This window comes from Octodon degus, unplaced genomic scaffold, assembly GCF_000260255.1.
Source record: "Octodon degus isolate 3935 unplaced genomic scaffold, OctDeg1.0 scaffold00002, whole genome shotgun sequence".
In the NCBI taxonomy this organism is placed as follows: domain Eukaryota; kingdom Metazoa; phylum Chordata; class Mammalia; order Rodentia; family Octodontidae; genus Octodon; species Octodon degus.
This window is the reverse complement of record NW_004524578.1, coordinates 26,301,159-26,328,361: the sequence shown is the minus strand read 5'-3', so window position 1 is coordinate 26,328,361 and position 27,203 is coordinate 26,301,159. Positions and strand designations below refer to the sequence as shown.

General features: G+C 38.7%; 1 protein-coding gene and 2 pseudogenes across 2 annotated transcripts in view; 2 read left to right on the top strand and 1 right to left on the bottom strand.

The window, feature by feature from the left end:
* Ttbk2 (tau tubulin kinase 2) overlaps nt 1-27,203 on the bottom strand; it is a 169,937-nt gene that overhangs the window by 131,099 nt on the left and 11,635 nt on the right. The window contains exon 1 of one of the 2 annotated variants that reach the window (XM_023711161.1): nt 8,276-8,326. The exons of the other annotated variant lie outside the window; for it this stretch is intronic. The gene's annotated coding sequence lies outside the window, so the exon portion shown is untranslated. Of the gene's footprint in view, nt 1-8,275; nt 8,327-27,203 lie in introns of those variants that run through there. 2 annotated transcript variants of the gene reach the window in all.
* On the top strand, nt 8,348-9,986 carry LOC111816065 (annotated as a pseudogene).
* The window catches only part of LOC101574951, a 21,822-nt pseudogene continuing 10,941 nt past the window's right edge, over nt 16,323-27,203 (top strand).

Genomic DNA, 27,203 nt, shown 5'->3' with positions numbered 1-27,203 from the left:
TTGTTGACCTGAGTCCCCTACAGCTCAACATAACAGCATGGCTTTACTTCTTATATTTCATTTTTATACTTTTCTGCTGGATGGTCAAGACCAAGGTAAAGCAGGACCTATGTGTAGATTTTTTAAATAATTAGATTTAATTCTTATTTATTTATTGTCTTTTTGAGACAGGGTCTCACCATGCAGTTCAGGCTGGCCTTGAGCTCACTTTGTGACCCAGGCTAGTCTCAAACTCACAAAGATCCTCCTGCCTCAGTCTCCAGAGTGCTGGGATTACAGTAAAATGACATTTTAAAGCATATAATTCAGTGCTTAATATATTCACAATTGGTATGCATAACCATCCCATTACTAGTCCTAGAACTCTTTAAAATGGCAACAAAATTGTTTTGTAGGCGATGGCGTGCATCCTAAGCCAAAAGAGCTGTCGCATAGTATTCTATTTTTTTTTAAACTTATTTGTGTGTGTGTGTGTGTGTGTGTGTGTGTGTGTGTGTGTGACCAGCTCAGCCCACCAGGGGGCGGGCTGGCTGGCATGTGGTGCTGGGGATTGAACCATGATCCCTGGGCTTTGCTAAACTTATTCTAAGTAGGTGCTTTAGACCACTGAGCCATCTCACCAGCCCCGCATAGTATTCTATTCATCTTGGAAGTAGGAGAGACCAAGGCAGAAATCAATTTAGTTTGACCCCTGCCTGCTATGCTTTAGTGATAGGGGGAAAGCTAAGCTAGGTCTCCCAGTATGGCTTTGCCTGAATTGCACTGTCTTTCATTCCTTCCCCTGTCTTTTTTTTTTTTTTAATTATTAATTCTATTGAGAAACAAATAGCAATGAGACAGTTTCAAAACAGGTTAGTAGGACTGTTACAATAATACATTGCATATTGTCTTTGTAGTAGTTATTCACAGTACAAGATGCAGACATGATATTCTGTCCAAACAGTATTAATACAAATCTTTCTTCTCATTGAATTAAGAGAAAGTAGCTGTATATATATCCTATTTTGTGTACATATATATATATATTTTTTTCCTCTGTCTTGTTAAAACTTCACAAAAATGGAAGAGATAAGGAAAAATGTTGGATCAATTAAAGAAACTAAGAGCCAAACCACATGCTCACAGGTAGACATAAATCTCTCTACCCAGGCAATGACCTCGTACGCATAGGTAGGCATGGCATTCCAGCCCAGTCACCACAGCAACCTAGGAACCTAGATAAGCTAAAGGGGGACAAAGAATTGGGCCTTTGTGTTCCTCAATTGGGGGGGGGGAGCACATTGGTCACCTGCTAATAATTTGGTCTTCAGTGGACAATAAATCCAGCCATTGCAGCTTTATTTATTTATTTAATGTATTTAGTACAGGGTCTATAGGGGCTCACTACAGATTGGACTCATAGTGATCTTCCTGATTTCAGCCTCCCAAGCACTGGGATTACAGGTGTGCACCACCACTACTACAAAGACAACTACTACAAAGACAAGGGGCCGGGGAAATGGCTCAGTAGAATAAGTGCTTCCCTGGCAAGCACAAGGGCCTGAGTTCAATCCCCGGTTCCACCAAAAAAAAAAGTGGTACAGTTCATTTATTTATTTATTTGCAATACCGGGGATTGAACTCAGGACCCTGCACATACCAGCATTACAGTTTAAATGGTGACAAAGTTTCATAGTTAACCAACCGTAACAGAGGGTGTCAAAAATATACACCCCTTACTTTTTTACTGTAAATTTTACTTTAGCATTAGCTGTACATGTCAATACCTTTCCCTGGTGATTCAGAAAGCAATCTTTGCATTTACTCACCTAGTACAAATAAAGATGAGGTGTGCACACCCATGCAAAAGTGTCCACATAGTTTTTACATGTTTATCTGAGCATTACAGAGTACAGTACAATATACCCACACTACTCTAGGATTTGTTTTTGTTTTGCTTTGGTTTTTTGGTTGCTATTGTTTTGTTTTTGACATGGGGTTTCACTATACAGTTCAGGCTGGCCTTGAATTTACCATTTAATCCAGGCTGGCCTCAAACTTTCAGTGGTCTTCCTTCCTTAGTTTTCCATGTGCTGAGATTACAGGTGTGCACCATCATGCCCAGCTAGGATTTGCTTCTCTCTTTTTAAAAAAGTTTTCTTTTGATTTTTCTGGTAGAAGTAGCCCAATTCAGTATAATAGCACATGAAAAACCAGATTTGCAAGCTTTGGAGGAGGTCAAAAGTGAATCATCAGATTACTCATGCATGGATAATGGAAGATGATCATTATGGTAAAATTTAACATGTTTTCATAACAGAAGAGCAGTGTGGGTGGATGCTGCTGCTGCTGCTGATTCTGACATTCACCATGTAAGCCACAGTTTCTGTGACATGAGGTAGAGCAAGAATCACCTGATACTGACAGGGAATGCAGAACTCCTTGATTCAGATGATGAAGAAAACAACAAGGTGGGTACACATTTGACAAGTTGAAATGTTGCAAAACTGTCACCAACTAAATGGAATGATCCAGTCAGGCATGATGGCGCAGGCCTGTAATCCCCAGGACTTGGGAGGCTGAGGCAGAAAGACCCTTGCAAGTTCCAAACTAGCCTGAATTAAAAAGTGAGCTCAAGGCCAACCTGAACTGCATAGCAAGACCCTGTCTCAAAAAGACAAAAAAGAAAAAAGAAAAGAAAAGAAAAGGAATGATCCAATATTAGAACTAGGTCTAAAAATATAGTGAGGGTGTTGGCATTGGACAGAATGCCAGCACTGCCATTCAATGTTGGAAATTGTAACAGATGAAATGCTACAACATGCTATGAAATACATAGAGGCTGAAATACAAGTAAAACACTTTGTGTACACAACAGTAATATTAAGAAATGTATAGTAATGCATCAAATGATGATGGGAACATAATTGCTGCTCCCATGTCCCAAACTAATGAGAATGCAACACTCACCAGTTGGTTCACAGGTTCTAATTGATATTAAATTTTCTAACAGAGCACAAGTTGACCAGCATAGGAACTGTATGTAGGAACAAAGCAGAAATTCCAGATGAAATGTTGCAATTTCAAAACAGAGAACTGTATAGTACAATCTTTGGATTTCAGAAAGATTTACATTGGCCTTGTATGTGGTGAAGAAAAACAAACTGGTCATACTGATGTCAGCATTGCATAATAAAGAAAATATTAAAAGGGAAGCCTAGGGGCCGGGGAGGTGGCTCAGTGGAATAAGTGCTTCCCTGGCCAGGGCAAGGGCCTGAGTTCAATCCCCAGTTCCAAAAAAAAAAAAAAAAAAGGGAAGCCTCAACAAAAATGGAACCTAAAGCGGCTGGTGATAATAGCTCAGTGGCACAGTGCCTACCTGGAAAGTGTGAAGCATGAGTTTGATTCCTAGAACCAAAAAAAAGGAATCCTGAGATAGAAACTTTCTACAAGACTGGGCATGGTCGTACGTGCATGTAATCCCAGTACTTGGGAGGCTGAAAACAGGAGCATCACTACGAGTCCAATCTATGTACTAAGACTCTGTAGACCCTGTACTAAATACATTTTTTTTTTTTTTTTTTTTTTTTTTGCGGAACCGGGGATTGAGCCATCTCCCCGGCCCTAAATACATTAAAAAAAAAAAAAAAAAAACCTTTCTACAACAAAACCGAAGGTGCAGATGTTAATGAGCTATACAGCAACCAGGATGTCACTTGAAACAAAAAGCACTGGCCAATCATTGTGTTTTATTCAATTCTAAACATGTATGGCATAGGTAGTTTGACAGTTTACAAAGACAATAACAAGTACAAAATACCATGGAGAAACTTTCTTAGTGGATTGGGACTGTAACTGCTAAAAGATCATTTACAGCAGAGGAAAAACTATACAAAAAAATTGTGGATCACACTGGTAAACTGACAGGTGGACAGGTGCAACATCCCAAAGACATACTACAACAACAGGAAAACCAAAAAGATATCAACTGTGCCCTAAAAGAAAGGACAGGAAAACAAAACATATGTGCTATTAATATAAGTGATACTTGTATATGAACATGCAATTTTCATGTGTGAAAACTGCCTTGGATGTGACAATGAAAGTAAAGATTATTTTTGTTCTATTGGCATTTTCATTGCAGCTCATATAAGTTTTTATTTTTGATGTTATCTCTTAGGCTTTGTAAGCAAGTGAACAGCTCATGTGAAAATGCTGACATCTATTCTAAGCACATTTGCTATCTTATCGATGTCTTATTTTCTGATAATTCAAGTAAAGATTTTTCTAGAGTACTATTGGTATTTTCAATGCAGTTCAAGTATAAATTTATTTTTAATGTTATCTTTTGTAAGCAAGCACACAGCTGATGTGAAAATGTTGATGCTTATTCTAAATGTGCAATACATTAAAAAAGAATTTAATACTTTATTGATATTTTGTTTTTGTTAACTACATATTGCATGATATAATAAGAAATGCAACAAAACAGCAAGATGAGTGAGATATCAAGTATGTTCTACAAAAAGGCTAGGAAAGTACAACACATGATGCCAGTGGAAGCAGTATGCATGTATGTTATGTGCTATTGTCATGTGTGAAGACTGCCTTAGTTTAGGTGTGATAACTTAAGTAAATATATTTTTTTGTAAAATGCTATTGGATTTTCACTGTAGTTTATATAGGAATTTACTTTAGTTGTTCTTTTTGACTTTGTACACCAAAAACCAGTCAATCTTGAAAACTTTGATGCTTTTTTAATAAACATTCAAATATTAAAAATGCAATGCTTTATTTTTGTGATTTTTTTCCTGTTAGGCACTCATTGCTTAATATAATAAAACTCATAAAGTTAAAATTAATAATTCATCAATAGAAATATTCTTAAAAATAGAAATATTCTAAAGAATAAATATGGGAGTAACACTCCCATGATTATGCCAAAAACTAACAAAAAGTGTGTTAGGCTCCAAGGAAAGGCAGGAAAAAATAGGCTTTGCAGAACAAGTTTGGGCCAAGTAAAGGTAGGAAAAAAGGAGAAAAAAAAATAAAAGAACAGATACACTCTACAGTATAAGGTGGGCTGCCATGAAGAGACATCATATCTAGCCCAGGCTGATCACAAATTCCTGGTGATCCTCCTACCTCAGCCTCCTGAGTTCTGGGACTTCAAGCATCTGCCACATCCAACTACTCTAGAAGATTTTTATTTCCCTAAAAAGAAACCCCATAGCACTTAGCAGACACTCCCTATTCCCTACTCCCTCAATCTCCTATGCCTTATCTATCTCTACAGATCTACTTGCTTCTTCTGGCCCAACTGATATTTGTCAAAGATGGAAAGCCAGTTCAGTATAGAAAAGACAAGTCTTTCCAAAACTAGTGTTAGAATAACTGTATATCTATAGCCAATAAATTAAATTTTAAGCTAAACCTCATACTTAAAATAAATAAACCTCACACTTTGTGGCCAGAAGATAGCTCGGTGGCATAAGTGCCTGCCTGGCAAGCACAAGGTCCTGAGTTTGAACCCTGGTACTGCAAAAACAAACAAACCTCACACCTCAACTTTTAGAAATAAACTTGTGAGAAAATATTTAAACCTTGGGATTAATCAGAATTCTTAGACAAATACTAAAATCACAATTCATAAAAGAAAAAAATTTTTCACCATTTGTATTGTATGAAAGACGCGGTTAAGCTTATGTCGACCTGACTGGCTTTGGGAGCTCCTGAGGGAGATTAGTAGAGAATATCACTGAGTGTATCTGGTAAGTGACAGAGGTGTGATCATTTACACTTGGTCCCTCAGGCCTTCCTTTCTCAAACTATTCCTCTGTTCTACTTCCAGGCCACAAACTGAACAGGTTTGCTCCCCTCTGTTATTTCACCATGTTTCTGGGAACCAGTAGACCATGGACTGAATTCCCCAAATCAGAAGACAAATAAGCCTTCTGCCTTTCAAACCCAGCAACAGGAGAACTGACATATCGTTTTATTTTGTTTTTTGTTTTATTTGTTTGAGACATGGTCTTGGTATGTAGTTTAGGGTGGCCTTGAGCTCACTATGTAGTTTAAGCTGTCCTCAAACTTGCAGCAATCCACCTGCTTCTGCCTCCCAAGTGCTGGGATTACAGGCATGTAGCCAATTTACAAACTGTTAAGAAACTGAAAAGATAAAAACAAAACTGAAAAGATAGACCACAGTCTGGAAGAACATGTATGCAAATTACATAATTGACAAATGGCTTATACACCAGTATAGAATGCTTAAAATCCAACAGTGAGGGATAGTGAGGCCAGATGAAGTGGCTCACACTTGTAATCCCAGCAGTCTCAGAGGATGAGGTATGAAGATCTCAAATTTGAGGCCATTTTGAGCAATTTAAGAACTTGGTGAGACCCTATCTCAGAAGTTTTCTGAATGAATGAATGAATGAATGAATGAATAACTTGGGGATATATTTCAGTGCAAAGGCCTTGGGTTCAATCATCAGTATCAAAAAAAGACTACATTTTGAGTTGGGGATATAGCTCAGTAGCTTAGTGCTTGCCTGGCTGTGAGTTTAAGTCCTGGAACAACAAGAAAAAAAGGCGACTAAATTTTAAAATGGAAAAAAAACACTGTACATACATAATATCAAAGAAAATATACCGATTACAAATAAATACAAGAAAAGATGTTTGACATCACTATCTACTCTCAAAAAGTTATATATACTATATGACATTTTATGACATTCTCCCTGTACTGGTTGATATATTGTGTCAACTTGAAAAATTTAGAAGTTTAAGGGACTCAGCAGAGAGCCAGGATTCTTTGTAAACATCCTCATCCTGCACAAGCTTTGCTCTCTGTTGTTCACTGCTACCACGAACTGGTGCTCTGTGCCCTGTGCCACTCTGCCTAGGAGCCAGCAGAGTATAGACTGAAACCGCCACAAACTGTGAGCTAAATAAACCTTTCCTTCCTTCATTTTGGGTGTTGGGTATTTTGTCCCAGCAACAAGTAAAAAGTAACTGAGACACTCCCAAAGACAAAACTATAGTGACATGGAACAGATTATAGAGGTTGCCAAGGATTAACAGTAGGATAGAGGTGGGACTACAAAACAGATAGGAAAAGGAAGTACTGGGGTTAGGAGCTGTTGAAACTATCATGAATATTTATGCACTAGGATGAACACTTATTGCCAGAGATACCTGAATCTATTAATTGTTAAAACTCAAGAACTGTGCAACTAAAAAACTCCATTTAGGACTGTGGTTTAGCTCAGTAGTATATTACTGGCCTAGCAGGCGCAAGGCCTTGGGTTCAATCTGCAGCATCACAAAAGAAAAAATAAAGCCAGGTATGGCACATACACCTGTAATTCCAGGCTGAGAAAGGAGGATCACTGTTAGAGGCCACGCTGCACTACAAAGTGAGTTTGAGGCCAGCCTGAACTGCATGATGAAACTCTGTCTCAAAAAGAGTCACCAAGTACTTATTGACAACATACTATGTATGCCATACATTATTGTTTGGGGTTTTTTTTTTGTTTATTTATTTGTTTTGGTGATACTAGGGATTGAATTCAGAACCTTGCTTTTGCCAGGCAAGTGCTTATTCTACTGAGTTGTCTCCCCAGCCCCACATTATTGTTTAGCTTAGGTTCACAAGGAAAAAAACATAGAAAGGGGGTAACAATGACAAAAGTGTGGTTAATGGACAGAAAAGAAAAGGCAGCTGAGCTCACAAGCCCAAGAAAGCTGAACCCAAATCAGCTGTTGAGAAGGCCAATAAACAAACTGACACTGCAAATCACCAAAAGCTCAAGAACTGTAGTAACTAGACACCTCTGGAAGTACATTTATTTCACTCAGAAGAATAGACTGAATGTGTGTCTAAGACATTACAGTAGTCCCTTGCTATTTTGTAGTTCGACTTTTGCAGACTCATTGTTTTTTTTTTTTTTTTTTTTTTTTGGTGGAACCAGGGGATTGAACTCAGGCCCTTGCGCTTGCCAGGGAAGCGCTTATTCCACTGAGCCATCTCCCCAGCCCCTTCAGACTCATTGTTTTGCTAGTTCTCAAAACACATTAATGGGAACTATCGTGGATTTTTTGCTATATTGCAGGATTTTTCAGTACCATATAATATTCATATGTTGTTAAAATTACATAGATTTATGAGTTTAGAAAATGGTTAAGAACATTAGAAGTGTTTTTAAAAGTGTGGGAAGGGTTTATAAAGCCTTAAAATATATACAAATGCTAAAATATAACATTGCTACTTTGCTGGTTTTTCACTTACTGCAAGGTATCTGGAATGTAACCTCCATGATAAGGGAGGGACCACTGCAATCCCGAAATCTCCCGAAGCTAAATGACTGCCCTTCTCCTCCACAGCAGAAATCCAAAGACATGGAAAAAGGTAAAATAAAAGTTCTCTGCAATACCAACCATTGTTGAGGAATGTGTATCATACTAAAAAGAAACTAAGTAAATTACAATTTAATGAATGTGTGTATCTCAGTTTATGTGCTGTCACAGCTCCTAGAAACAGAATCACATATTCCTCTCTGGGAAAAGATGGGAAGAATCAGTTACCAAGATAATTCTACACTAAAGACTATAGTTACAACAATGCACATGTGCACATGCACACACACACAAATGCACAGGGTTCTATAATGGTCTGAATGTGTCCTGAAGCTTAATTTCCAGTACAACAATGTCATTCTGCCCTCATTAGTGGTATAATGTCATCATTGCAGGAGTGCATCTGCTACAAAAGGGAATTCAGCCCCCACTGGCACTTGTGTGCTCTCTGACCCTGCACTCCTGCACACACACATTCTAACTCTCCATCATGTGATATCACTGCAAGAAGTTCTTTGCCACCAGCCCTAAGATCTGTGTCCCGCTTGCTCTTGCTGTGCGTCCACCTCTGCAGTTGCACACTGGCAGCCAAGCTTAGGGTCAGGAGTATCATAGAGGGGTTGTCCAAGTTGCTGTGGTGTCAGCGAGAGACAGAGCTGCACCTGAGGGTATGTAGGGAGCTGCCATGTCTTGCTACATGAGCCCCCCCACCCCAACACCACCCTGTTTGTCAGGAACATCTCAGACACCACCAGAAAATCTAAAGCAGGCCACAGTAGTTAGCAAGTACCCCCCAAGTTTGAACCAACCTGTTGGCTAGAAACCAAGTATAACTCAAGCAGGCAAAACATAAAGCACCTAAAGTTCAAGCATCAAGGAGGGTGGACACAGATATAAGACCTGGAAGAGGGCAAGTCTTTATTAAGCAGAAGACAAAGCCAACTTTGAGATTTTGTCTTTCCTACATTTACTCAGAGCTCTGAAGTCAAAGCCAAGTCTAATTTCCTTGGTTCTGCATTTCTTATAAAGTCCATCTTTCAAGTCTTAAAGAAGTTCAAGATCAAGAGATATCAAGTGTCTTTAACAGCTAGTCATATTTGAAGATATTAGAAATGCTCTATGTAGCCTTAATAGAAAGTGGGTATGTGGCTGTCAAATTGAAATAGTTTACACAAAGTGATCACAAAACATTAGGCCAAATGAAGCCAAAAGAACATCATCTTTGTTTTTCAGCTGATCACAGGAGATCAAGAAGCCCTAGTCAAAGGAAAACTCAAAGTAGAAGTTCTTAGTGGGAAAGAAACAAGAGGCATTCAGATAGCCTTAAAGAGTCTGGACACAGGCGATTCTCCTATAGCCAGTCACTCATTCCAAGTCACTACCAAGGCAGTCTACCTCAGCACAGCAGTTAACAACAACTCTAAGGACACCTCAAAAGCAGACTAGCTCAGGAACAAAATCAAGATCACATGGAAGACATTCTGACTCCATAGCAAGATCCTCCTGTAAATCTCCCAAAAGGTATACCAATTCTGAAAGGAAAGCACAAACAGCAAAACATTGTCATTTTTTAATCACATTCCAGATCTTGGAGTTACTGTTATCATCATAAAAAGTTGATAAAAAACATGAGTACTATATAGCCTTTAGTTATTATATCTCTGATCATGTTAAATAAAAACTCTTCAAGGCTTACAAAACTTTGAGTTGCTATGTGGAAAAAATAATATCTTTCTAGGTTTAGATTAATAAAGATTTAGGGGCTGGGGAGACAGCTCAGTGGCATAAGCACCTGTCTGGCAAGCACAAGGTCCTGAGTTAGATCCCTGCTACCAAAAATAAAAATAAAATAAAGATTTGGTCTCACCTATAATCCTAGCACTCAGTAAGTTGAGATAGGGGGACTGCTGCAAGTTTGAGACCAGCCTGGGGGGCTACAAAAATGAACTCAAGGCTAGCCCAAACTGCATAGTGAGACCTTGTCTCAAAAAAATAAAAATAAAGCAAAAATTTGGTCTTAGTTTAAGGTTCCACACACACACACCCCCACACACACACAGTCCCTTGCCAGATTTACCCTCAATCTACAACTCCACAGCCTCTAGAACTGTCACAAAGGGGCTTTGTTTGGCAGCTGTTGTTTTTCCTGCAGTAATGAGTATTGAACCAGGAGCCTTCACACTAAAGGTCATTCCACAGGCCTATTTATTTATTTATTTATTTATTTTTGAGAAAGGATCTCATTAAATCACTACATAGCCCAGGCTGGACTCAAGTTTGCGATCCTCTTGCCTCAGGCTCTCCCAGTGCTGGGATAGTAGGTGTGCTCCACCTGGTTTAACTTTGTTCCTTATCAATTATCCAGTCTCAGATATTTTTTTTCAGTCTCAGATATTATTGCAGCACAAAACAAATGATGGTAGTTTCCAATCAGCTTTATACATGAAAAGAAGATAACTAGAAATTACAAAAAAAAATTTTCATTTTTGAGACAGGGTTCTGTACAGGATGACCTTGAACACGAAGTGATCCTCCTGCTTCAGCCTCTTAAGTACTGGGATTACAGGCATGGAAATTAGCTAATTTAAGCAAGACATGTAACAGGAAAAAACAAATCCCAACACCATACAAACATACATACTAGAAAGAAACTCAAAACCTCAAGGCTAGGGATATACCACAAAAGGAAAAAAAAAAAAAACAAACAAACCAACCCAAAAACTACTATATCCTGAGAGAGATATTATATTCATAAAAAAAGAATTAGGTGGTATCATTTAAAATCACAGAAGGTAGGACAAATAAAGAGGGTCAATGAAGAAGGCTGAACTTTTAAATAAACATTAAGTCAGAAAGAAAAAAAAAATAAGTAAGGATATGAAAGTAACTCAAGAGGGGCTGGGGAGATAGCTCAGTTGAATAAGTGCTTGCCTGGCAAGCTCAAGGGCTTGAGTTCAATCCCTGACTCTTAAAAAAAAAAAAGAAAGAAAGAAAGAAAGAAAGAAAGAAAGAAAGTAATTCAAGAAATTTTCCGAACTTTAAATACCTGAATTTTCTCATAAATTAAAGAAAGAAAGAAAGAAAAGAAATTTTCCGTACTTTAAATACCTGAATTTTCTCATAAATTAGACACATCAATTCCCCAACACAAGAAACCAACATACCAAATGAATTTTAGAACATGAAGGCCTCAGAAAATTCTCTACATTTCCAAAAAGAAATGGAAAAAAAAAAAATCAAAGAATCAGAGGATAGTCAGCTTCTCAGTGATAAGGATTGGTATTAGAAATCAATAAGGTACAGCAATTAACCACTAAGAAGAATATATGCAGTGTGTCATTAGTTGAAACTGTACTTCCAATTTGATTTGAAACTGTTTCATTGCTGTTTATCAATAAAATTTTGAAAAAAAAAAAAAAAAGAAAACTCAAATAAAATAATCTGGGGGCCGGGGAGATGGCTCAGTGGAATAAGCGCTTCCTTGGCAAGCGCAAGGGCCTGAGTTCAATCCCCGGTTCTGCAAAAAAAAAAAAAAAAAAAATCTGGCCCTGAAAAAAAAAGAAAAAAAAAATCAATAAGGCAGCATCTTTAAATTCTGAGGAAAAATTATTTTCAATCCAGAATTCTTAGTCAGCCAGATTCCATATTCAACCAATTTTATATTCAGCCAAATTCTGTACTCAGCCAAGTTTAGAGGGAGAATATTTTCAGACATGTAGGGCTTTTAAATTTTACTTTCTATACCTTAAGGTTGTTACTGGACAATGTGTTCCATCAAAAAAGAACATATTAATAAAGAAAATTACATAAGACTCAGACAGGACAGAACCAAAAAAAAAGAGTAAACAGAAAAATTTCCTGAGTGACAGTACTGTCAAGGGAAAGATCAAGAGAACAGCTATATTACTGAGCAACAAAACAGCACTACACACTGGACACAATTAGTAGCACCAGGAAAAAAGTCCTGGACACAATGCTACTCTGATAAAATACCTACATGAACTTGAATATAATGAAAGATGTATACAACTGATGGGAAGTTTGAGACTGAATCAGTAATGTGGAAACTAAACAAAGGGGAAGACTTTTTAATGCAAAAATAAAAATTTCACAAGAAAATAATGAGAACAACAATATACTGTGTATCCTTATCTTCAGAGTAGTTACTCAGTGTAACATAAACCAAAAAGACCTATAAAAAAATACCACAAAATTCTCTTTTCAACAATCTAAGTATAAATGAAGCAAATTAGCATATATATTAAAATATTTTTTGAAACAAAAAATTTGTAATTTCTAATCTGAACTTCCTATTTATCTCTCTTCTACTTTGCTCTTTATCTGTATGTTTACACTTATTTTATTTCTCATATATTTGAACTTTGTATGACTTATTTCACTTAAGGTTATATGTTCTCAAGTTGCATCTATTTACCTATAAATGGCTCAAGTTTATCTTTCTTTATAGCAGTCCAGCATTCTAGGGAAAAATTTATGACACTAGGTTTTTTGGGGTTTTTTTGGATATGACACCAAAACAAAAGAAGAAGTAAACTGAATTAATTCAAACATAAACTTTTAGGCATTAAAGGTCAGTAACAACTCAGCAAATGTGAGGATATATTTGTAAATGACATATCTGACAAAAGGATAACGCAGACTTTCTATAAACCAGGTACAGAAGCATATATCTATAATCCCAGTACTTTGGGAAGCTGAGGAAGACAGATCAAAGTTTGAGCCTTGCCTAGGCAACCTGCCTCAAAATAAAAAGACCTTGTCTAATCTAAAAAAATAATTGGGCATGGTAGTTCATGCCTATAATCCCAGCACTCAGAAGGCTAAAGCAGAAAGATCACTTCAAGGCCAGTTCTAGTGAGTTCAAGGCCAGCCTACACTACATAGAAAGACCCTGTCATAACATATGTAACATATGGGGGAGGGTCAGCAAAGACCACTAGGCTTGTGTAAAGGCAACATGGCATGGAATTTACTGTGCCTGGGTGCAGGCAAGCAGAGAGCACAAATAAGACCTTCTGTCCTGAACAAAGGGAAGTGTGTTATTTTTTATAGGGATGAAAGGAAGAAGGCAGGGGACATTAAGCGGGAAGATAACCCATAAACATCTGTGGTCAAAGGTTTCTGGCAGTCTTGTACTTCAGCGAACAGACTCCTTGAAGTATCTGGTGTAAATTTTTGGGTGGCCTCAGATGTCCCAGAACCTGTGAAATTCCTTGCCCTATCTCCTTTCCTGTACTTGCCAATGACAACTTCAGTACTGAGCTGAGTTCTCTGCAGAGAACAGTGCTTCTGCTAGGAAGCAGGCTGAGGGCGAGAAGAGTCAGTCTGGTTGGAGCCTTACACCTATTGCAAACCCCCAGCCAAAAAAAAAAAAAAAATTATAAGTGGGCTAGAGATGTAGTTCAGTGCAAAAGGCACTGGGTTCAATCCCAAGCACCATTTAAAAAAAGAGAGAGACATTTTTAGGTAAATGGACATTGTGCCTAAAGATCATAATTTTGGCTAGATTACATATTTATAATCCTAGCATTGGAGAGGCTGAGGTAGGAGGATCGCCACAAGTTCAAAGCTAGCCCGAATTCCATAGTGAGTTCAAGTCCAGCCTGAACTTTTGAGACCTTGTCTCAAAAACAAAACAATAGCAACAATAACAACAACAAAAAATTTAAGTAAAATAAATCAAAACACACAAGTTTAAATATCACATTGTTTCTCTTGTGCATGGATCCCAAAGTATAAATAAGGAGCAAATGAAGGACAGATATTAGGAAGTAGGAATAACTTGTTCAACTGGAAAAGGGAACAAGGGATGGGGAAAGGAGGAGGGAAAGAAAACAGACTTAAAGAAAAAAGGAATTTAAAAAAAAAAATGGAAATAATTAAATCCCCTGCAAGCAGGTGCAGGGACCAGGGGTTCCATCCCTGGGCCTGCCGTGCTGGCCCCGCCCCCCAGGGCACACTGAGATGACAATTGAGACTGGGCGTTGTGGCACACACGCCTGTAATCCCAGTACTTGGGAGGCTGTAAACAGGCGGATCACTACAAGTAGTGAGACCTTGAACACCCTGTAGATCCTTCCCTAAAAAAAAAAAAAAAAAAAGGAAATACAAGTTTGTAAATGAGGAGAGGAAGAAGGGATGGATGGAGGGGAGAGGAAAGACAAAAAAAATTAAGATGTGTTATGTACATGTACAAATTGCCCATGAGGAATGTGATAATTATATACAGCAAACATGTACTAATAAAGAAAAATGAAAAAAAATTTAAAACTCATAACTCAGGGGCTGGGGATTTGGTTCAACAGTAGAATGCTTACTTAGCAAGCTGGAAGCCCTAGGTTCAGTCCTCAGCACCAAAAACAAAAAAAAATAAAATAAACCTCCCCTAAAACTCATAACTGAATAACAAAATAACCTAATTAAAAAATGGATTCAAGATTTGAACAGTCGGCCAAGCTGAGGGAGAAAGATGGCAAAGTTAAACCACAATGAGCAACTGAGTGATTTAACAAGACCTTGTCTCAAAAATTAAAAACAAAGGGGAAGGGAGCCTAGAAGTACAGCCCAAAAGGAAGGCCCACAGGGCAAAGAAGCAAGGAAACATCTGCTACATGATTCTGGTTCCAAAGGGTATCAGCAGCTAGCAAGGAACTAATGCCCAGGGTTCAACAATCCATAAGAAATTTAATTATGTTGGGGCCAGGGCGATGGCTCAGTGGAATAAGTGCTTCCCTGGCAAGTGCAAGAGTCTGAGTTCAATCCCCGGTTCCGCCAAAAAAAAGAAAAGAAAAAGAAATTTAATCATGTCAATAGGCACCAGAATAAACCTGGGGTTTTTGTTGTTGTTTTATGGTTTTGTCTTTTTTGTTTTGCTTTGTTGGGGGGGGGGGCTTTTTTTGTTTGTTTTGTTTTGTTTTTGGCTGGCTCAGGATGCCTTTAGGGCAGGTCTGGCAAGGCTTGAGGATCTGGGGATGGAACCACAGCATCCTGAGCCTGACTGCTTTGTTTAAGCAATCACTTAAACAGATGAGCTAATGGGCAGGCCCCCTTGTTTTATTTTTTGAGACAGGGTCTTACTATGTAATTCAGGCTGCTCTTGAACTCACTGTGTAGCCTAGGCTGACCTTAAACTTGAAATGATCCTCCTCTTCAGCCTCCCAAATGCTGGGATTACAGGCATATGCCATCACATCTGGTTCAGAATAAATTTGGAAACAGAATCTTCTTCATTTGAGAGCTGAGTGGTGGTGCATAACAATGCGTTCAAGAACTACACAGTAAAACCTGAGCTCAAAAAAAAAGCTGCCATGTGCCACTCACACTTGGAGCCAGCTGATTATGGACTGCAACCTCTATAGACTGTAAGCTAAATAAATCTTTTCTTCCCTTAAAAAAAAAAAGCCAGGTGAGATGGTACACTCCTGTAATACCAGCACTCAGGAGGGTGAAGCAGGAGGACAGATGTTTAGATCAGCCTAGGAGATAAAATGATTTCAAGGCCAGTCTGAATTGCACAGCAAGCCTGTGTCTGAAACACCCAGACACACAGACAGACAGACAGACAGACAGACAGACAGACAGACAGACACACACACACACGCGCGCACACACACACACACACACACACACACACAGAGCCATGTTCCATAGTTGAGCCTTGTGATGGCTGCAGCCTACCTGATAGAAGCCTATAAAATACCCTGATAACCCTGATACAGAGTATCTATTTGAATAATACCCAAAGTCCTGACATACAACTCTGAGACACTGTGAAATAATATGTGATGATGTTGGTTTTTGTTGTTACCATTTTTTTGAGGGGGCAGGATTTCGCTATGCAATTCAGGCTGGCCTTGAACTTACTGTGTAGCCCAGGGTGGCCTGGAACTTGCAGTGGCCCTCCTGCTTCAGGCTCCCAAGTACTAAAACTGTTGTTTTTAAGACACTGTTTTGGAAATATGGCTGCACCAATCTGTCCCATAGGTCTAGCACTGGTGTTAACCCCATTACCATTTTTTCATGGTAAAAAGCAAAATACATTCTCAAGGCTATTACCTCAAGGTGGCCTTAAATCAGTAGCTGTCAGAGGGAACGTCTGCATAGTTACTATTATATAGGAAGGCAGTACCTGATAAATTGCTACATTACAGTACAGTAACTCAATTGTTCAAATAACTGAAAACACTCGTTGTGATGTCCAGAATGACAGTGACAGCAGATCCCAGATAGTGAGGCACACTATGTAGCAGCTAATTGGAAATACAAGTAGGGCTATGAGATTCCTGTGGACATACTGTGTAAAAGAATCGCAGATATTTCTCTAGTGTACACACAGAGTGCTGAAATGAGACCACATGGTTAATGTATAATTTAAATTGGTGTAGATGAAGAACAAGCTGCTCAGGTGACAAGTGCGATCTTGTAAGTTACTACTGTGGGTTTAAAGCCACTGCAGCAGGAGTCAAACAAACCAAGTTAACCAGCTTCCTTGGAAAAAAAGTAAAGGACAAACACAGACATTTGAGCAGACAGTGGAAACTGCAACTATAGCCAGTCTACTGTTCTCTCAACTTCAGACCTCCAGAAATAGAAGTTGATGGTGCACGCCTTAATCCCAGCACTTGGAAGGCTGAGGCAGGAGCATCATTATGAGTTTGGGACCAGCTGGGCCACAAAGTGAGCTCAAGGCCAACCTGAACTGCACAGTGAGACCCTGTCTCAAAAAAGATAAAAAAAAAAAAAAAAGAAAAAGAAAAATTGAAATAGTTAAAGTTGAAAACTCCTAAATTCAGGACTCTTTTTGTTTGTTTTGTTAAGATGCATCTTGCTACATACTTAAGGCTGGTTTTGAAATCACTATCTAGCCCAGGCTGGCCTAAAACTCATAGAGATCCTCCTGCCTCAGCCTCCCTAATGTTGGTATTACAAGCATGCACCACTATGTCTGGCTAAATTCAAGATTCCTACAGAAGTAGAGAGACTCAACATTGTCATTAGTTTACCAAATCCATAGTGACAGTTGCCTATGTGTTTGGTAAGAACAGACCAACATAATAGAGGTCTCTGGATTGAAAAAAGAACTCTTCCCATTCCTCTTACCACTAAAGTGGTTAGGACTCTGTATAAATAAAAAAAGTGCTTTATGAAAAATTATTATTACTATTAACCAGGAATCAAACTCAGGACCTTGCACTTGCCAGACAGTTGTGTATTGCTGAGCTATCTCCCTAGCTAGGAAAAATTATTTTTAAAAATCACTTTTATGCTGATTTTCTATGAAGCAATAGATAACTATAAACCATGCTTCAAAACTCTAAGCAGTAGTTTTCAAAGTTGTGCATGACTGCAGGGTTTTGCTTTATTTTTTGCGGGGGTGGGGGCTCTGGGAATCAAACTCAAGACCTCATACTTGCCAGGCAGGTGCTGTGCCACTAAGCTAAGTCTCTGGCCCTGCAGGTTCCTTTTCATTCCTACAACATAGATTATATTTGAAAAAGCAATATATTTTTGGCTGCAAAACTAAATAATTGCTTGGATTCATTTTATCAGTAAAACTAATTAATAGTCTGGGAGCAAGAAAACTAGATACCCATAAGAAAAAATTAAATAAATTCCTACTTGGCAATATCACTAATGAGCTAAAATAAGGAATAAATATAATGCTAATGAATTCTGACAGTGATCTAAATCTGGTGGTGTTGCCAAAATAGACCCAAAGGGGATAAAAATATGGACAGAACATGCTAAATGGAGATTCAACTTGTAAATGCAAAATATCATGTGCTGAAAGATGGTTTGAAACATTTGTTAGACAGAATATGACTGAAAAGAAAGTACTGAATAGGGTAATAAGTAAATATTGACAATATTCTAGATTACAAACTCCTTTAAGGAGACCATGTCATAACCACTACAACTTCTGCCATAACCAAGTACCAAATTCTGCAGTAAATTAATAGATATTTATGGTCATTAATCAGTTCAAAATGAGATATCAGACTGTATGTAACTTAAGTCATACAAAATCCCATATACAACAGAAAAATAATAAAGATAAAAGAGAGAACAAAAATAAAGAGGCACAAAGGAAAATGTTTTAAAAATTGGTTAAGAACATCAAAAAACATACTGGGGCTTAGGATACAATACAATGGTAGAATATTTGTCTAGCATGTGCAAGGCTTTGGACTGAGCCCCAACACCAAAAGAAAAAAAATAAAATAAACTGGACAAAGACCATACTATTCCAAGGTCCTCAGAGTATTATCTGAGAAATTAACATAATGCTGCAATAACTATTAGCTCCTAACTTCGGGGATGATTTATAAAATCACCATTAAACCCAGATTACCCAGGCTCAGGCCCTACATATGGGGCCTATTATTTAACTTTTTGCCTCATTTCTCTTCTCTATTAAAAAAAAAAAAAAAAAAAAAGAATAAGGGTAACTAAGGATTTACACTATACATATCAGCGTTAATCTCAATTCCTTGAACACTATGCTCAAGAAATGGTAGTTACTGTTTACTCATTTTACAAATTTCTTCCTTTTTGTTTTAATGAGAATACTGTACTCCAGTTTTTTCTGGGTTTTTGAGGGTCTCACTACATAGTTTAGCCGGGCCTTGAACTCATGACAAGTCCTGCCTCACCCTTCCAAGTACTGAAAGTACAGGTGTGTGACACCATGCCCAGCTTAGAAGTTTCTTAAATAACAGGAGAAACAAGTCATATTCACAGATGTAATACTGCCAAAAACAGCCCCTGTAGTACTCGCATATTAATGAAAGAAAATGATTATGTTTGAATAGATGGCCAGAATTGAAACCAACTTCATCTAAAATGTTTCTGTCAGCAGGAGAAAATTAGTGTTCTAAACTATGATTACAAATTAAATTACAGTATTTTCATTATTATAATTTAGCTTTTAAGTTAGTAGAAAAATTAGTTCACCAAAATTAGTTCACCAAAACCAATGCCATCTACTATTTCTATACTGGAAAAAGTATAGTTTCTAAGTATGTTTTGACTAAGCAAATTTTGAGTATCCACCTACACAAAAAATGAGAAGCATTACTGTAGCTAATTTCAGAGGAATGATTTGAGAGTAAAAATGTGAGAACTGGTTTTGTTTTGTTTTGGGTTGTTTTTGTTATTGTTGTTTTGTTTGTTGGTTTGGGGTATTTTTGGTTTTGTTTTTGTTTTTTTGAGACAGTCTCGCTACACAGTTCACACTGGCCTTGAACTCACTATGTAGCCCATGCAGGCTGGCCTCAAATTTACGGCAATCCTTCTGCCTCAACCTCCTGAGTTCTGGAATTACAAGTGTATACCAGCACACCTACCCTAAATATGAAAACTCCTGTACACTATGAGTGGGAGTACACTTTGAAAACAATTTTATATTGTAAGGTAAAGCTGAAGGTATGTATACCCTATGAACCAATAACCCTTTCACTAGGTATGTATCCTAGAAATACTCTTACCCTTGTATACTAGGAAATGGATACAAAAATGTTTATAGTCAGTCACACTGTCCAAAATAACTCAAATGGTGAGGCAGGAGGATCACAATTTCAAGTTCCACCTAAGCAACATAAGGAGATGCTATCTCAAAATGAAAATTATAAAAAGGGGACTGGAAAATGTTACTCAGTGGTACAGTACCACCCCTAGGTTCCAGTCCCATTACCACATACAAAAGAAGGCCAATAAGAATGGATAAATGATACTATATTCATACAGTGAAGTTTTACTAGTTTCCTACTGTTGCCATAACAAATTATGAAAAATTTAGTAACAAAAGTGACACAAATGTGTAACTTATAGTTCTGAAGTTCAAAACTCATGATATCCAGTGGGCTACAATCAGTATATAAGCAAAACTAATTTTCTCTAGAGAAACATATATTTCTTTCCCTCCTCTAACCTGGTGGCCAAGGCGTAGCTCCTTTATACCCTGCTAATGTGGCACTAAGAATGGCTGGGAGCTTGCGGCACAGCCTGACACCTATGCACAGCTTCAGTACGTGCCCTACCCTATACCCTACCCTAGATCTCACTCTGTGTAGCACTACAGCTTGGGGAGCCGGCACCTGTCCAGTGCACCACTCATTCCACTTAGAATGCATACATTCAGAGAAACATGAATGAATAACAGAAAATGGCACTGGAACAGTGGGAATCAGCAATTTTGCACAGAAAATTCTAGATGTTTACTGCAGTTTTCCTGAAGTTGGGACAAAGTTGAAAAAGTAGGATGAATTTAGTGTTTTGGAAAGTGTGAAAACTGTGATTGAACTCTGTTCTCCTCTATCAGGAGAAGTAACTAAAATCAATGAAGCATTTTTCAAATATTTAGAGCTTGTCAACAGATCTTGTTGTGAAGATGGCTGATGTAGAGACACTGAATGATCCTGCAAAACTAGATGCACTCATGAGGAAGGCAATATATGTGAAATATGCAAAACCTATTGAGGAGTGAAAACAGCACCCCAAATAGTACAACTTTTTCAAAAATTCACTGTTAGAAAAAAAAATTGACTTTCGTCTTTGTACTCAAACTTTTGAAAACTGTCTGCATTCTTTGGCTCATGGTCCCTCTCTCTTTTTTTTTTTTTTTAGTTTGTTTTTGTTTTTGCTGGTAGAGGGATTGAACTAAGGACCCTGCACTTACCACGCAGGTGCTTATTCTACTGAGCTATCTCCCCGGCCCCTTGGCACATGGTCTCATCCTTCATTTTCAGAGCAGATTGTGTACTATCTTCAAATCTTTAAAAGTCAACCCACCCACACTGCTTTTCTCTCTCCCCCTCTCTCCTGTCACTCTCTGTCTCCCTCTTCCCTGTTAATCCCCCTACCTAACTTCTACATCACCTTATTTCTGACAAACATATTATGCCTCCTTATTTTATAGATCCTTGTGATTACACTGGATGCACTGGATAATCCAGAACAATCTTTACTACTTAAGAGCATTAAGGGGGCCGGGGAGATGACTCAGTAGGATAAGCGCTTGACTGGCAAACACAAGGATCTGAGTTCAATCCCCGGTTCTGCCAAAAAAAAAAAAAAAAAAAGGCATTAATTAAATCACATCTATAAAGTCCCTTCTGCCAAGTTATATAATGCAGTCTTTAGGAATTAGAAGTAAACATACTTGGGGCAACAAAAACTACTGTGGTGGATTAACTAATGGTCAACTTATAAAACCCTGCTAAACTGAATGGGCAGAGTGCTGATTATGGATGGCATGCCTGAGAATTCTTGCCACTGTTGCCAGCACAAAAAGAGAACTGGAGAGATGCTGTGCTGTTAATTCTCCTAAAGAAACTTGTTACACTGGCTTCACTGATATGAACCTGGCTTTTTTCATCATTGGACAAGCTCAGGTCCTTTCTGTCGCTGAAGATGGCTGTAGTCCTTTTCAGGAGAGCTCTGGTCCTTATCTTGAGTGTCACTTCCTGCCTCTAGTGCAGATCCCTCAGCCTGCTTGAACAGATACTTCATCCCACTGGTGCAGACTTTCTAGCTTCCACCACTGACCTCTGGGCCTTCCCAGCGCAGCTCCTTGAGACAGACTTGCATGAGACATTGTCATGAGCTCTAAAACTCCAGCTGGACTCATGGAGAACACTGCCATGGGATTCAGACTCTCAGCTGGATTCTCTGGGTCTCTAGTGTGTGGACAAATTTCTTTTAATTTGACTCTTTGGATGAATATTATAAAAGAATTTTATAAATTATGTGTCTTATATTAAATACATTCCCTTATAAACACTGACAACATATACTAAAATGAAAATGAAGAAATTTGTACTGCACTGAACAACATAAATGAATCTTACAAATGATATTTTAAATAACCAAACAAAAGAATTCATACAATGAGTACTTTATATATACAATTCAAAAACAAGCCAAACTAGCCAGGCATAACAACACATTCCTGTAATTCCAGCCCTTGAGGGGCTGAGGCAGAAGGACTGCTTTAAGTTTAAGGCCAGCCCAAAACCTGTCTCAAAGAGACAAAAAAAAAAGGGCCAGGGAGATGGCTCAGTGGAATAAGGGCTTCCCTGGCAAGCGCAAGGGCCTGAGTTCAATCCCCAGTTCCACAAAAAAAAAAAAAAAAAAAAAAAAAAACTAAACTATGTTAAATGGTGATGCAAAAAGAGGTAGGAAGCTATAAGAAAATACATGATTATTGCAAAAATGATACTTTTATGGTAAAGTTAGACAGGTATTATCAGGAACAGGATTCTGCTGGCAATATGTATCTCTAGTACTTTGCTTTCTAACTCCTTAAATGGCATGCCTATCTTTTTATAGCTTATGATTAATATCTCATAGAATATGTACATTAACAAATAAAAGTTACATAAATCAGAGGTGGGAAAGGTCAAACTCAAGAATAGGTTAGGATGGCCAAATACCTCAGTGGATTAAAGTGCCTGCTTAGGCAGATACAGGGGCTGGGATTTCGATCCTCTGGCCTGCCATGCCAGCCCCATCCCTGGGGTGCTGAGATGGCGATTGAGACTGGGCATGGTGGTGCACACCTGTAATCCCAGCACTTGGGAGGCTGTAAACAGAAGGATCATTGTGAGTTCAATCTACATAGTGAGATCCTGTACACCCTGTACACTCTGTCCTAAATACAAAAAAAGAAAGAAAGAAAACGTTACGATGACCTCCCATGAGAGAGAATAGGAGAACGTACATCTATGTAAAAAACCAGTTCACCTGTGAGCCGAGCATGGAACTGAAATCTAAGTCCAAAGTACTGAAACTATCTTGACTCACATTTACAATATCTTCCTAATAGAAGATAAATTTTTTAAGGTCAAAATCATGTATCAGGGCAGACCAGATAGTTCAGGGGACTAAAGCACCTGCTTAGGCAGAGGCAAAGACTGGGGTTCAATACTAAATATGCTGTGCTGGCCCTGTCTCCAAGGTGCACTGAGCCAGCGATTGAGACTGAGTGACTGAGACTCGGTGTGGTGGCACGCACCTCTAATCCCAGCTTGGGAGGCTGAAAACAGGAGGATCACTAAGAGTCTGATCTGTATAGTGAGACCCAATAGACCCTGTACTAAATATAAAAAAAAAAACAACCCAAATTATGTACCCATTTCTTTCTACTTTTTTTTCAGTGCTGAAGATTGAACAAGGGCCTCACACATAGTAAGCAAGCATTCTACCACTTTAGCTATATTCTCATCCTTCTTTGTAATCCTGGTATGTATCACAATACCAGCATACAGCAATCTTTCAATATGTCTTTAACAAATCAAATGTCTTGCAGTCCTAGCACTCAGGAGACTGAGGCATGGAATGCTGCAAGTTTGAGATCAGTGTAAGCTATGCAGTGAGTCCAAAGCTACCCTGAACTACATAACAAAATTTTGCCTCAAAAAGTCTTGCCAGGCATAGTAGTGGGACATGCTTATAATCCCAACATTTGGCATGCTGAGGCCGAAGGGTTGCTGAGGTTCAGGCCAGCATGTGCTATATGATGAGTTCAAGGCCAGCCTGAAATACCAAGCAAGTCTTTCTCTCAAAAAAATAAAGTAAAAAATCAAATATTTTTCATCTCCCACATAATTGAAATTAAACAATCCTCTAATGAATAACTGAGAGTTGATTTGAAAATTTTCATCTTTCCAAAACTTACAATGAGGGGGCCTGCCTGTGAGCTCAGTTTAAGCTCCTGTTCACGCAAACACAGTCAGGAGCAGGATACCGCAGCAGATCGATCCCTAGCTCTGCCTGCCTTACCAGCCTTGCCCTTCAGGCAGCCTGAGCCACCAAAAAAATAAAAAAACTTACAATGAATATATGAATATGTAGAAGTCACTCACACACACCCACACCCACACCCACACACACACACACATTTTTTTAAACTTTTTTTTTGTGTGTGTGGTACCAGGAATTGAACTCAGGATCTTGCAGTTGCCAGACAGACACACCAGGCAGGCACTGTATCCTGGGCCCCTACTGCTGTCTTCATAGAATTCTGACCCAGCAGTTCTCCTTGTAAGTATCTGCTCAGAGAACTGCAAATGGGTTTTGTTTTTTGTTTTTGTTTTCAGAACCAGGGATTGAACTCAGGTCCTTGTGTTTGCCAGGCAAGCACTTATTCCACTGAGCCATCTCCCCGGCTGTCTTCATAGAATAATAAAGCTAAGGGAAGATGAAAAGTTAGACAACAATTTTTAAAATGCTATTAGAAAGCCCAGTATAGTGACATATACTTGTAATTTCAACCACTGAGGTGGCTTAGACAGGAGGATCACAAGTTTGGGGCCAGTCGGACTACAAAACATCCTATCTCAAAAAAAATACAAACAAGTCAGGCATGGTGGCACACATCTACAATCCTAACCTTTTAGAGGCTAAGGCAAGAGAACTGAGTTTATAGACAGCCTAGGCTACACAGTGAGATCTTATCTCTCTCTCTTCTTTTGGTGGAACTGGGGATTGAACCGAAGCCCTTGCGCTTGCCAGGCAAACACATATTCTACTGAGCCATCTCCCTAGCCTGAGATCTTATCTCAAAAAAACAACCAACCAACCAAATATTCTTTCATATAAAATATGTAATATAAAAATTAATTATAATTCTCTAGATCTACTATTCCAGGATGGCAAACTGAAGTACAGCCTGGGCAATTTAGGAAAACTCTGACTCAAAATTAAAACAAAAAAAAATTTAGGCCAGGGATATAACTTAGTGATGCAGCACCTGCCTGGCAAAGAGAAGATCCTGAGTTGGATTCTTATTACCAGCTGGAAAATAAATATGTGTATGTGTGTGTGTGTGTGTGTGTGTGTGTGTAGGTTGGGGATGTAGCTCAATGCAAATGCCTTATTCAATTCTCCAGTAAAAAGGGGAGAAGGGGAGCACTTATACCTCGGTCTTGCCCTGTTTATCTTTTTGAGACAAGGTTTCACTGTGCAGTTTAGGCTGGCCTAGAAGTCACACTTGTAGCCTAGACTGGCCTGGAACTCGCAGCAATCCTCCTGCCTCAGCCTCCTAAAAGCTGAGATTACAACCACGCACCACCACACCCAGCTTGGTCTTGTCCTCTTCTGCTGGTTTTGAAACCCAGACTCAAGAAGAAACCCAAACCAACTGACTGCCTCACATAAACAAGCCCTCAGTAAGACCAAAACGACCATTTAGTTGAGCCTAGTTAAATGGTAATCAACAGGACAGTTACTAAGAAATTAAATCTTTAGCCTTTAAATTTTGGGTAGTTTGTTTCAAGGCAAAAGCTGACTGACTAAAGAGGTAAAGAGACACGAAGAGGAAATGAGTATAACATACAAGTGTACAGAAAAGTGATCAAATTCATCCAAAAGAGTTAATAATGGGAGAAAGAACACTCCTTTTCACACACCTGAAATGCAACTGAAGTAAGACAATCCACACTAAGAGGAGTATAGACTCCATTTTGTTTCAGAGGGGAAGGGGAAGCCACTGAACACTTCACAGCAAAAATTGTCCTAGGATACTATTACTGCTATTCGAACAGTTAGAGTGTTAAAGTTCTACACATGGGATAGAAGTTTGCTAATTTGCTAAAATGGCATTGTTTTGTAAGTGTCATATATAGCTTAGGTAAGATTCTGTTCTTTAGCAGAAAGTACTGTAAGAAAACTTTTTACAAATGATTTTAATTGGGGGCCTGCTTCTTAGCTCAGTTCTTTAAGTGGCTGCTTCAACAAAGCAGTCAGGCTCAGGTTGCTGTGGTTCGATCCCCACAACTCAAGCCAGCCAAACCTGCCCTGAAGGCATTCGGAGAAAGAAAAAAAATCCCCCCAAATGATTTTAATCTCAATGAGTATAATGCTAAAATTATTCATCAAAAAAGATGATAATGTACCTAAAGGTTTAAATATACCTACCATATCACTTTAGCTCCTAGTTACAAAAGAGTAGCAGGACACAGGTTTATCCCCCACTTAAACAACTAAAAAAGAGTATATACACAAAACAATGGGTTCCAGACTCCAGGCAACAGGCAACAAAACACAAGGATCCATAAGAGAACTGAAGTAGCTCAATGGTTGCCGTGCCACAGTGGAGTTTCCAGGTGTGGCACAGGAATGAGGAACACAACAACAGTGAGATAAGAGGGGGTAAAACAGGCTAAGCAAGCTCTGGAAACCTGTGAGAGGGTCTCCTTGAGAGCTAAGTATTTACCAGTGCACATTGTAAGGAAAGTCAAATCCAAGGAATGAACCACTTGGAAAGTGGCAGGCAAAATAGTCTTCCCTCCCCCCCCCCCCTTCCCCCCCCCCCCCCCCGCCCGCCCCGTCGGGGTTCTCCCCCCCCTTCAAGGAGGACGGCTTCCCGCCGGGGCGGTCTCTCTCTCTCTCTCTCTCTCTCTCTCTCTCTCTCTCTCTCTCTTTCTTTGTACCAAGGATTGAACTCAGGACCTTTCCCTTGCCAGACAGAACTTGTTTCCCTTCAGCTATCTTCCCACATAAAAAACAATATTCAATCTTTGGAATTGAGTGAAAGTGTTGTTTTATGTCTGGTTCTTCTGCTTTTTTTGTTTCTAAAGTGTGAGAGACAGAAATACTCATGTGCTTATCCTCTCAGATGTATATTAAATGAAAGGATGTTTTCCAGTGGTTTCTTTTCACACTAAAATTAAGCCATAAGAAAAAGAGGTTTCTTCCTAGCCTTACTCACATATTGGATCCCTACCTAACCACCTTCTTTGCTCTTTCTCCTAGCAGAAATAAACTTACCTGGTTATGGAATCAGTGTTTCCTGATTCACTGTATTGTCTTTTACTAGGCTGGTGATGTTACCTAGCAAC